At 49.1% G+C, this 13,207-nt stretch overlaps 1 protein-coding gene across 4 annotated transcripts in view; it reads right to left on the bottom strand.

The window, feature by feature from the left end:
- The window catches only part of GRAMD1B (GRAM domain containing 1B), a 124,836-nt gene that overhangs the window by 87,465 nt on the left and 24,164 nt on the right, over positions 1 to 13,207 (bottom strand). Inside the window, exons 1-2 of one of the 4 annotated variants that reach the window (XM_063178256.1) lie at positions 9,009 to 9,174; positions 4,194 to 4,237 (exon numbers count right to left, since the gene is read on the bottom strand). The exons of 2 other annotated variants lie outside the window; for them this stretch is intronic. The gene's annotated coding sequence lies outside the window, so the exon portion shown is untranslated. Of the gene's footprint in view, positions 1 to 4,193; positions 4,238 to 9,008; positions 9,175 to 13,207 lie in introns of those variants that run through there. One more of the 4 variants, XM_063178257.1, reaches the window with a different exon arrangement.

The following is a 13,207-nucleotide window of genomic DNA, read 5'->3' as shown; positions in this document are numbered from 1 at the left end:
ATCAGCTCTGAAAACCTCTGAGATTTTGCAAAAAGGAAATCAGCTCTAGAAACCTCTGAGATGCTGCAAAAAGGAAATCAGCTCTAGAAACCTCTGAGATGCTGCAAAAAGGAAATCAGCTCTGAAAACCTGTGATGCTGCAAAAAGGAAATCAGCTCTAGAAACCTCTGAGATTTTGCAAAAAGGAAATCAGCTCTAGAAACCTCTGAGATTTTGCAAAAAGGAAATCAGCTCTAGAAACCTCTGAGATTTTGCAAAAAGGCACCTTAGATGCCTTCACTCAGCACCCCCTTCAAGCTCAGGCCAGGACACATTTCCCCCAGAATGGAACGAGCAAATCTGCTGAAAAATCTCTCACAACCCCCTAAAATCCAGAGGATTTTCCAATCTCCATTTCACTGGGAAGTGACCTCTTCTTTCTCAAGAGGCTCCACATTCACCTGCTATTTTTTCTCTTCCTTCTCCAAGAGTTTAATTTGCTTTTCCCAGGCACTCAGCAAGGAGCAGGGATGGAGCAATGCAGGGGTTTCACTTTTGGGAGGACAAGCACAGCTGGAGGTGACACAGCCCCGTGTCCCTGTCCCACAGCAGCTTTCCAAGCCACCAACAGCTCTGAAAAGCCTCAAAATGAAGATGAATAATGGATTAAAACTGAATTTCTCCCTTTTTTTGGGGGGAGGAACACACCATTCTGTGGCATGGCAGGAAATGCCAGTTCTTGAGCCAGCCTGTGTGGTATTTCCTTCCTTCCTCAGGATGAAGGAGGAATTGAGAATCTCACTTCATGTTCTTAGAAGGCTTAAATATATTATATTATATTATATTATATTATATTATATTATATTATATTATATTATATTATATTATATTATATTATATTATATTATATTATATTATATTATATTATATTATATTATATTATATTATATTATATTATATTATATTAATGCTGTACTAAAACTATATTAAAGAATAGAGAAAGGATACAGACAGAAAGTTACAAAGAATGAGAATGAAAATTCCTGACTCTTCCAGAGCTCTGACACAGCTTGGCTGTGATTGGTCATTAAGTAAAAACAATTCACATGAAACCAATCAAACAAGCACCTGTAGATAAACCACATTCTAAACCACATTCCAAAACAACAAAGCACAGGAGAAGCAATCAGATAATTGTTGTTTTCATTTTTCTCTGAGACTTCTCAGCTTCCCGGGAGAAAAAATCCTGGCAAAGGGATTTTTCAGAAAATGTGACGGTGACAAGCCGGGAAGGTGCCTCAGCAGAAAAGGAAGGACACAATGGAGAGGTGGGTGACACCAGTGGAAGGGTGACACCAATGGAGAGGAGGTGACATCAATGAAATGGTGACATGAATGGAAGGGTGACACAATGGAGAGATGGGGGACACCAATGGAAGGGTGACATCAAATGAAGGGTGACACCAATGGAATGGTGACACCAGTGGAATGGTGACACCAGTGGAGAGGTGGGTGACACCAATGAAATGGTGACACAATGGAGAGGTGGGTGACATCAATGGAAGGGTGACACCAATGGAAGGGTGACACCAATGGAGAGGTGGGTGACACAATGGAGAGGTGGGTGACACCAGTGAAAGGGTGACACCAATGGAAGGGAGACACAGTAGAGAGGTGGGTGACACCAATGGAAGGGTGACACAATGGAAGGGTGACACAATGGAGAGGTGGTGACATCAATGAAATGGTGACACGAATGGAAGGGTGACACAATGGTGAGATGGGTGACACCAATGGAAGGGTGACATCAAATGAAGGGTGACACCAATGGAATGGTGACACCAATGGAATGGTGACACAGTGGAGAGGTGGGTGACACCAATGGAAGGGAGACACAGTGGAGAGGTGGGTGACACCAACAGAACGGTGACACAATGGAATGGTGACACAATGGAGAGGTGGGTGACACCAATGGAACGGTGACACAGTGAAGAGGAGGGTGACACCAATGGAAGGGTGACACCAATGGAAAGGTGGCATCAATGGAGAAGTGGGTGACACCAATGGAAGGGTGACACAGTGAAGAGGTGGGTGACACCAACAGAATGGTGACACAATGGAGAGGTGGGTGACACAATGGAAGGATGACATCAATGGAGAGGTGGGTGACACAGTGGAATGGTGACACAGTGGAGAGGTGGGTGACACCAATGGAATGCTGACACAATGGAATGGTGACACAGTGGGCAGCAGCTGTGACAGAACATCCCAGCCCGTGGCCACTGCTGGAGCATTCCAGCAGGAGGAAACAAATCTCTTCAACCTCCCCAGAAATTCCTCCAGACCGAGCTCAGTAGAAATTAAACAAAATTAACAACATCCCTGCAATGCTCCAAACTGCTCACAGGGTTAGCTGGCTCAAAGTCAGCAAAGAAAACGGAATTTGGGGGTTTTAAATAAAGAATTGGGGACTAAATATCAGCACTTGCCAAGGTTAAGTTCAAATAAACCTGTGCACATTCCAAGAATGTCTACATAACTAATTCCCAATTGCATCTGTTTTAGAAAGTTCAAACCCATTCAGTTTTCCATTTCTCCAAAAAGATAATTAGTTTTTTTTCAGTACATTCATGCTAAGATGGTGCTGTAACACTCTAGGTCACATTTCCCTTTCATTAAAACCAAAATCTCCCAAAAACAGGTACAGAGAAAAACAATTTTCAAATGATTCTGTTGTTCCTGTCATGGAAAATGTCTGTTTTTCAAGCCAGAGATAAAACTGAGTTCCCCAAAACGCCACCACAACTCTAACTGAAATGCCACACACCCTTCAGCACCCTCAATGACATTTTTTTTTCCAGCTTGAAGAGGGTTTGCAGCAGTTGAGGTTTCAGCAAATATGAGAATGAGGACGAGTTCCCCTTTCTAAAGCAACATTTATCCAGAAGCACATCATACAATTTATTGCTAAACACTTCAAAAAACTCAAAAGCTGCATCAAGGAGCAACCCAGTCCTGAGGTACAACCTTCCTCAGCATCATAGGGAAGGGGAATTGGAAAGGATGGGGAGTTACAGCTGGAATAAATGTGACAGGGAAAGCTCAGCCGGGATTCCATGAGCCCTGCAATGTGTGAGCAGCACCCCTGAGATCAGTGAGGGCTTTAACAGGGAATTCTGCACCCAGGAAAGAGCTTCTCCCTGGAATACAGCCATGCTGGAGGAGCCAGAGCAGCCTCAAAAGCAGATTTTGAACTATTAATGCCCTTCCCCACTCCCTGCAAGCCATGGCTCCCTCCAGCCATGCTGAACTTCATCCCTTTGTCAAATAAAACCTCAAACACGTTTAGCAGACACATCTCCTGCACTTTAACCCTGGTCCTTTTGGTGGCCAGGAGGACAAACCTTGGCTCTAAATGTACCCAGTGATGCCAGCCTGGTGCTCCCAGCCATTCCCACCTCAAACCCATCTGCATCCACCCAGTTCCACCCTTAGATTGCCAGCCCACGCTGAATTTCATCCTTCTGTGAGATAAAACCTCAAACACGTTCTGCAATCCCATCCCCTGCACTTTAACCCTAAGGAGGGTCCTTTTGGTGCCCAGCAGAACAAACCTCGGCTCTAAAGGCACCCAGTGGTGCCAGCCTGGTGCTCCCAGCCATTCCCACCTTAAACCGATCTGGATCCACCCATTTCCACACCCAGACTGCCAGCCCACAGCAAAGCAGAACCCGCAGAACCCTGTGAAAGGCACAGGCAACAGAGAAGCCTCACAGAAAAGGGTGGATGCATCCACCCGCTCGAATTACTGTCTCGCTTTTGACACTCCCCCGACATCCTTTCCAAAAAGAAAATTGAAGAGGCTGCCAGAAGGAATTTCTCCTCACACAGCCGTCCCCGGGAGTGGAAAGCTGCCCCTAAAGCACCATCTAGTGTCACTCCCTCATCCAGCAGCATCCCTGCTCCCACCGCAGATGCCACGGAGGGACCACGAGCCCCCAAATCCCCTCCCTCCCACCCCGAGCTCTGCGTCCAGCACCAGCCCTGCAGCCTTTCCTCCAACCTCACGACTGTAAGGGCTCCAACCCCATCCCAGGGTGATTCCCTGCAGCAGGGAGGGTGGGCAGGGGGCAGGACAAGGTGCAGAGACAGAGTAAGAAGGTGCCAAGCGAAACCACTTACGCACAGTGAGGCCGGCAGCATTTCCATCCTACCTTTGCTGTCGCCATATCAGACGTCTCCATGCTTTCTGCTTGGCCTAGCAGCGAACAGGGGCATCAGGGGAGAAGGGAGGGAGGGGAGAGAAAGGGAGAGTCAAAAGAGGATGAAGAACAACAGGCAAACAACCTGGCAGGAGGATGAGAACAATGGAAGTCGCTGAGGGGTAAGTGCGGAGATTCTGCCCCACCAGAGAAGGGCAGGAAAAGCTTCTCAAGGGGTGGCCCCGGGTTAGGAACTCGTTTGGAGCCTGGCACAAGGACTGAGTCACTGCCATGCCCTCAACTCCTTCCCCATGCCACCACCCAAGGGTCCAGCAGGAGGGACAGAGAGGATCCTGCTGCTCCTCCTCCTGCTGCTCCCAGCTTCCCTTCCAGGCTGAGCTCCTGCAGGGAGCTGGGGAAAATCCAGCTTTCAGTGAGCAGGGAACAACCCAGGCTGCACTGAGCTGGGGAACAACGCAGCCTGCAGGGAGAAGGGAACAACCCAGCTCCCAGTGAGAAAGGGAATAACTCAGTTTGCAGGGAGAAGGGAACAACCCAGGCTGCAGTGAGCAGGGGAAGAACCCAGCCTGCAGGGAGAAGGGGATAACTCAGCTTTCAGTGAGCTGGGGAAGAATCCAGCACCCAGTGAGCCAGGGAACAACCCAACTTGCAGGGAGAAGGGAATAACCCAGCTTCCAGGGAGAAAGGGAACAACCCAGCCTGCACTGAGCTGGGGCACCACCGAGTCTGCACTGAGCCAGGGAACAACCCAGCTTGCAGGGAGAAGGGAATAACCCAGCTTGCAGTGAGCTGTAGCCCAGCCTGCAGTGAGCCAGGGGAACAACCCAGCCTGCAGTGAGCAGGGAATAACCCAGCTTGCAGCCAGCTGGGGAGTAACCCAGCTTCCAGTGAGCAGGGAATAACCCAGCTTCTATCCAGCTGGGGAAGAACCCAGCCTGCAGTGAGCCAGGGGCACAGCCCAGCCTGCAGTGAGCCAGGGGAATAACCCATCTTGCAGCCAGCTGGGGAAGAACCCAGCCTGCAGTGAGCCAGGGGCACAGCCCAGCTGCAGCAGCTGCTCATCCTCCCTCTCTGCAAGAAGGGAGAGTCACCCAGCCCAGCCCAGCCACCCCGAGTGGGCATTCCAGGAGTCAGGAGGACAGGAGGGAAGCAGGTGGGTTCTGGGCAGTGCACAGGTACAGCAGGAGTGCTCAGACACGAGGGGGATGATGTGGGCAGGGAAGAGAAGAGTGGGGGGGGCAGGCAGGCAGGTGAAGCAGCGATGGTGCAGAGCAGCCGTACCAGAGAGCACAGTGCAGGACGCGGGGCGCAGGCTGCTCACTGCACCCCCCCGAGCTCACTCACCTCACACAACACCCCCACACGAGCGGGCCTGACCCAGTAACCCTTTGGTGCACGCTGAGCTGGGGCTGGAGGCACCAAAGCCCCGGGAAAGCTGCGCTGGGTGCCAGCATCGGGAGGCATCCGTAGCTGCGTGTGCCCGCCCGGATTGGCGGAGCACGCTGACTTCACGCCACCCCAGCCATCCCCCTGCTTCTCCTCCTGGCCTACTTTGCTCCAGGAAACCAGCCTGGGGCCTGTGAGGCAGCCCGGCAGCTCCCAGAGCAGAGCAGCGGGCAGGCAGGGAAACGCTGCAGAGCTCAGGCACATCAAAGCCTCTGAGAGCATCACTGCTCAAGGCGCTGCCTGACAGCGCTGCCTCAAAGTGCTTATTCATCCCCCGGTGCTCAGGCACGCAGCAGGAGCACGCAGAGAGCCACAAACGGGTTTATGGCAGGGTTTGGACACACTGAGGGCTTGAACGCACCAAGGGGCAGCTCAGCCTGTGCAAAACCAGAACTGAGCATTGCTGCTGCCCTGGGCGCAGGCACTGTCACACCCAGGGAGTTTGGTATGTTCAGTTTCTGACAGCCCTGGCAGACCCACGGGGGTTTGGTATATTCAATATTTAACTTAAAGCCATGGCAGACCCACGGGGATTTCATATATTCAGTATTTTACAGCTGTGGCAGATCCGTGGGGGTTTGGTATATTCGATATTTAACTTCCAGCCCTGGCAGACCCACGGGGATTTCATATATTCAGTATTTTACAGCTGTGGCAGATCCATGGGGGGTTGGTATATTCAATATTTAACTTACAGCCATGGCAGACCCACGGGGGTTTGGTATATTCAATATTTAACTTACAGCCATGGCAGACCCGCGGGGATTTCATATATTCAGTATTTTACAGCTGTGGCAGATCCGTGGGGGTTTGGTATATTCAATATTTAACTTACAGCCATGGCAGACCCACAAGGGTTTATTATATTCTATATTTTACAGCCCTGGTAGACCCATAGGGGTTTAATATATTCAATATTTTACTTACAGTCATGGCAGATCCACAGGGGATTTGGTATATTCAATATTTTACAGCTGTGGCAGACCCATTAGGGGTTTATTATATTCAGTATTTTACAGCCCTGGCAGACCCACAGGGGATTTGGTACATTCAATATTTTACAGCTGTGGCAGACCCATTAGGGGTTTATTATATTTACAGCCCTGGCAGACTGAGGGGGGTTTAGTATATTCAATATTTAACTTACAGCCCTGGCAGATCCACAAGGGTTTATTATATTCCATATTTGCCAGCCCTGGCAGACCCGCAGGATTTTAGTGCATTCAGTATCTGACAGCCCTGGCACCAGCCTGTGCTGGAGGACAATGGCACAGATGTCACCCTCCTGCAGAGGGTGCAGCAGGCTGGGGACAGCACCAAGGCACCCCTAGGAAGGGCCATGAGCACAGAGAGGGCTCCTCCCGGAGCCTTGGCACTCACAAAATGTGGGTTTTGCCCTGTGTTTGTGCTGCCATGCGTTCATGCATGCCTGCACAGACCCACGCTGGCACACTGCTCCTTTGTGCTCAGAACACACAAAAGCTCCGGGAGAGAGGAGCCCTGGATGGGAACTGGGAAGGAATTCATCCCTGGCAGTGCCCAAGGCTGGGCTGGAGGGGGCTTGGAGCACCCTGCATGGTGGGAGGGGTCCCTGCCATGGGACTGGGTGGGTGGAAGGTCCCTTCCATCCCAAACCATTCCGCGATTCCATGGAATACTGTCGCAGACATCTTTTTATGAAAATCCTTTCCTTAGGATTTTTCCTCCTGAGAAGCTGGGAGGCCTCAGGGACAAAATGCAAACAATGGTTATCTGCTGCTGTGGAATGCAACAGGTGCATCTGGGATTGGTCTCATGTGGTTGTTTCTAATTAATGGCCAATCACAGTCAGCTGGCTCGGACTCTCTGTCCCAGTCACAAACCTTTGTTATCATTCCTTTCTATTCTTAGCTTAGCTACCCTTCTGATGAAATCCTTTCTTCTATTCTTTTATTATAGTTTTAATATAATATATATCATAAAGTAATAAATCAAGCCTTCTGAACCATGGAGTCAGATCCTCGTCTCTTCCCTCATCCTCAGACCCCTGTGAACGCTGTCACAAAATACAGCCTGGTCAGGGACATAAAGCCCCTCCTCTGAACGCTGATTTCAGCCTCCTAAAGCCTCCAGTGCAGACACAGAGATCCACAAACAGCAAATCCACACCCCCTGCTCCCCAACCCCTCCTTCATGAAGCCACAGATGTCCCTCAATGACATTTCTCTTTCTGTGATTTTCTCCAATGACATTTCTACTTCTGTGATTTTCTCCAAGTTCACAACAGCGTGGGAAGGGGTAAAAAAAGCACTACAGCTTCACGAAGGGCTTTCAGCAAATCCTGAGGTAAAGAATCGTAATTTTGCAATTCAGAAAAAGCTGAATTTCCACGTTTCAGCCTCTCTACAGCAGAGGCTCCCTGTGGCTGCAGCAGCTCCTGAACTTAAAGCAAACAGGAAACATCTCCTGAGGAAGTGCAGCCTTAGGAAGGGAACAGCCCACTGTGAAATGCCTGAGCTCCGGGGAGGAATTCCAGGCTCCATAAATATCCACAGCCACGGCCCCGTTAGCCCGGGGTTCCTAACTGCCTCCTAAAGGATTCCTTAGCAATTAGAGAACGTTGCTTTTTGTCAGCATTACCCTTCCCACAGGCACAGCCCACAGCCAGCAGGGCATCCTCTGTATGGCTCCAGAGCAGCCTCGCCTCTCAAAGACTCCCAGGGACTAAAAAATTCCCTTTTTCTATTTACAGAATTCCAGGCTCCATAAATATCCACAGCCACGGTCCTGTTAGCCCGGGCTTCCATCTCCTCCAAAAGGATTCCTTAGCAATTAGAGAACATTGCTTTTTGTCAGCATTACCCTTCCCACAGCCACAGCTGGGCATCCTCTGTGTGGCTCCACATCCCTCAAAGACTCCCAGGGACTGAAAAATTCCCTTTTTCTATTTATAGAATAAGAGCCTCACCTCTCAAAGACTCCTAGGGACTAAAAAAATTCCCTTTTTCAAGTGCCCAGCAGCGCAAACAAAGGGCTGAGCAGGCTCAGATTAATTTGCCAGGAAAGGTGCGTGAGCTGCAGGCATGAATTCAATGCGCTGCCAGTGAGGCACCACTCCAGCCACGCTGTGATTCTCCCATATGGCAAAAAAATGAAAAAAAGAAAAGAAAAGGAGTTAGGGAAGCACCAAAAAAAACCCCCTGTTTGGGTCTGTGAAATGCATGCAAACAAAACCTGTTAGCGACAGAACCAGTGGGAGGGGAAATTAGAAACTAATCAGGAAATGTTACGGGGAGAGAGGAAGGACTGCTAGAGAAAACGTAAGGAGGAGAGAGTTTAATTGGAGTGCCAAGGAGGAGAGAGTTTAATTGGCGTATGCACCTTGGTTACAGGTGTACAGATCCCCAGGAAAATGAGGCAGGTGGGCACAGTCCCGAGTCCTCCCCGAAGGCAGCGGCGACGGGCAGCGATGCGCAGATGCCATCACAGCATCTGCCAGCCAGGGCACTCCTCCATTTCCCTGGGAAAAAGCCCTGCAGGGACTCCCCCAGTGCTGCAGCAGCTGGGAAGTCACATGAGGCTTCATTTCCAGCAAAAAAAAAAAAAAATAAAAAATGCATTTCTCTCTCTGCAGGCATGACGGGAGCTGTAGTTCGTGGCCAGGGCAGGGAGAGCCCGAGAGCCATTTCTGAGCCTCTGCCCCTGAGCTGGGCTCCTGGGAGGCACAGAAAGGTGGAACAGCACCACAGCACCTTGGTGATTCCTACTTGCAATATTCCTACATTTTTCTGATTCCTACTTGGAATATTCCTACCTTTTTTTCTGATTCCTACTTGGAATATTCCTACCTTTTTTATGATTCTTACTTGCAATATTCCTACCTTTTTCTGATCCCTACTCGGAATATTCCCACCTTTTTCTGATTCCTACTTTTTCTGATTCCTATCTGGAATATTCCTACCTTCTCCTGATTCCTACTTGCAATATTCCCACCTTTTTCTGATTCCTGCCTTTTTTCTGATTCCTACTTGTGATATTCCTGCTTGGGATATTCCTGCCATTTTCTGATTCCCACTTGCAATATTCCTACCTTTTTCTGATTCCTACCTTTTTCTGATTCTTACTTTGAATATTCCTACCTTTTTCTGATTCCTACTTGGAATATTTCTACCTTTTTTTATGATTCCCACTTGGATTATTCCTACCTTTATCTGATTCCTACTTGCAATATCCCCACCTTTTTTCTGATTGATACTTGGAATATTCCCACTTTTTTCTGATTCCTATTTGGAATACTTCTACCTTTTTCTGATTCCTACCTTTTCCTGATTCCTACTTGCAGTATTCCTACCTTTTTCTGATTCCTGCTTGGAACATTCCCACATTTTTCTGATTCCTTATTGGAATATTCCTACTTTTTTTTTCTGATTCCTATTTGGAATATTTCTACCTTTTTCTGACTCCTACTTTTTTTCTGATTCCTACTTGGAATCAGAGAATGGAGAAAACCAGCCCTCCATCAAAAGGAGAAAAATAATTCCCTTATTTTTTTAATAATTTAAAACATATAATTTTAAATATATTATTTAAAATAATAAAAGAGAGACTCGGGGACAGGAAGAATATTTGTATCAGGAGAAAGAGGGGCAGCACCAGGAAGGCGGAGAGGCTGGGATGATTCAGGTTGTAACTGCTGCTTTCTTGAGCAATATTAGAATTTTTAAATCCTGCTTTCACGCTGTGCTTTGGCTCTTTGCCTCCCCTCATTGTCCTGCCTGTTTGAACTCAGCCTTCCTTTTGCCTGGGGTGGTGCAAGAACCTCTCCCAGGCTGGGAAAGGCTCAGTCACTGCAAATCTGGGTAACAGAGAACTCTGACTCATGGCACACCACAGAGAGAAATCCCCATTCTCCTTTTCTGGGCAATTCAAAGGGAAGGCATTTCTTAATTTCCTAATTTTTGTCTCCATTGCCAAGAACGTGCAGCCACTGTGAGCAGGCAGCAAGAGGTCACTGCATTGAGCAGAAATCTTGGTTGGTTTTGTTCTCTGAGACAAAGAGATCCTGAATTATGTCATGGTCTGAATTAATTCCCATCACACCACAGCCCAACACCTGAACAGGAGGAGATTTCCACTCAGCATCATGTTAAACATGCAGACTCCCCAAATCAGAGTGCTTTTAAATGCCTAAATAAAACCTTCAGACCTGTTGGAACCAAAGCCTTTCCAAGCTAAATCTTTATATTCAGTCCAACAACCTGGATGGGCTGGCCCTGCCTGAGGATCATCCATGGAGACCCTGGAGAAACCAAACCTCCTGTTCCCCTCTGGATCTGTGGGGTAGCTCCTGCAATATCCTATTAAAAATAACCTCCAGTTACAGATAAACTGGTGAAGAATGCACACTATGATATTTTTTTGGCTTTAGGAATAAAAGCCATTAGAGGGATGACTGCAGAGGAGGGGAAAGATCCTGAACCCTTCATTTCTGAAACCTGAGACAGGAGAAATCAGCTAAAGAACACAACCTGAGGCTGCAGGGAGGCATTTCAGAGCAGCACTGAAAGCCTTCCCCTGCAGGTCCAGGGGCTCTCCCAGTGCCAGTGGCATCAACAACAGGGCAGAACCAAGGCTGGCAGCAGGAACAGAGGGCAGAGGATGCCCCGGACCCACAGAGCCACCCAGCATCACCCCTGGTTCCTCAGGATGGGCGGCAGGTGCTGCACAAAGCCTGAACTCACATACAGAACCCTAAACCTGGAGCAAAGAGTAAAGAAATCACCAACTCCTACAGAGCTGGAAGCTTTGCCAGACCCCCAAACAGGCCCATAATCCCACGGGAATGGCACTGAAAGGGCAGGAAGGGGGTCAGCAGAGCCAGCACTCAGCAGCCAAAGGTTTGGGGCAGGGCTCACTGGGGGAATGGAAAGCAGGGAGAAGAAAAGTATGAGGTTAAATATTAGGGTGAAGTATTGGGGGGAAAGTATTGGGGGGAAAGTATTGGGGGGAAAGTATTGGGGGGAAAGTATTGGGGGGAAAGTATTGGGGGGAAAGTATTGGGGGGAAAGTATTGGGGGGAAAGTATTGGGGGAAAAGTATTGGGGGGAAAGTATTGGGGGGAAAGTATTGGGGGAAAAGTATCGGGGGAAAGTATTGGGGGAAAGTATTGGGGGAAAAGTATTGGGGGGAAAGTATTGGGGGAAAAGTATTGGGGGAAAAGAATTGGGGGAAAAGAATTGGGGGAAAAGAATTGGGGGAAAGTATTGGGGGAAAGAATTGGGGGGAAAGTATCGGGGGGAAAGTATCGGGGGGAAAAGTATCGGGGGGAAAAGTATCGGGGGGGAAAGTATCGGGGGAAAGTATCGGGGGAAAAGTATTGGGGGAAAAGAATTGGGGGAAAGTATTGGGGGAAAAGAATTGGGGAAAAGTATTGGGGGAAAGTATTGGGGGGAAAGTATTGGGGGGAAAGTATTGGGGGGAAAGTATTGGGGGGAAAGTTGGAGGAGAAGAGGGGAAGAAGCAGAGGGGCTGGTGCCATCCCAGCCCGACCTTGCTGCGCACACCAAGATGCACAACACGAACACTCAGCACAGGCCAGGGGAGCGGAGGGGCAGGCAGAGAAGCAGAAGAAGAAAGGCAGAGGTCAGCGAGCACTCACACGGTTACAGTCATCGGCAGCAGGGGGGGATCTGTCCCAGGCCAGTCCCAGCAGCCTGGGGGAGCCTCCCTGCAGCAGCAGGGCAGGAAAACACGGCTGCAGCCAAAGAGGATAAAACCCCAGCTGGGTTACACACGCACAGTGGGGCAGGGGGAAAAGCAGCACAGGGCCGTGACCTCCGAGTCCAGCGTGGAAGGAAGGATGCAGGGCTGCAGGGGACAGCCCTGGGGTGGCTCTGGGGCTTGCTGTGCCCGCTGCAGCCTGGCCCAGAGGAAGCAGCAGTGACGAGGCTGATGAGAGGGCAGAGCTGAGCAGGGAGCTGCTGGAGCTGCTCTGCTCTCAGATTTCTCCCATCACAGGCAATTCCATTTTAAAGGAGCAGCTGCCCGGGAGACTTTTTTGCCAGATGCAAGATGCTGCTGTGGGGTAAGGTGCAGAAAGCTGAGAGAATGAATTCTCTGTTCAGCTGAGAGTTTGATGATGATGGTTACTGGAATTAAATCCTCAAGGGCAGAACTGACCCAGCAGACTGCCCACTACCACTATCCCACATTTTCCCCAAATCTCCTGTAACAGGGCAGAAGATACCTGAAAGATGTGTGAAAAGTGTGGATGTTCAGCTCAGAATGAAGCTAGGGGATGCCTTATAGATACAAAATGCATAAAATGATGTTCCAAGCCCCTCTGGGATGGTTGGTACCTCTCCTCTTTGCTGACTATGAAATTTGAAGATGCACTCATTTCCTTTTGCCAGATGCAGTGCTGCTGTGGGGTAAGATGCAGAAAGCTGAGAGAATGAATTCTATGTTGAAACAAGGAGAGTTTGATGATAATGGTTACTGGAAATAATTCTCAAGGGCAGAATTTACCTGCCCACTATCACTGTCCCAGCTTTCCCCAAATCTCCTGAAATGGGAAAAAA

This window comes from Melospiza melodia, chromosome 29 (assembly GCF_035770615.1).
Source record: "Melospiza melodia melodia isolate bMelMel2 chromosome 29, bMelMel2.pri, whole genome shotgun sequence".
In the NCBI taxonomy this organism is placed as follows: domain Eukaryota; kingdom Metazoa; phylum Chordata; class Aves; order Passeriformes; family Passerellidae; genus Melospiza; species Melospiza melodia.
Note: the sequence above shows the minus strand (reverse complement) of the source record. Positions and strands in the feature narration are given on the sequence as shown.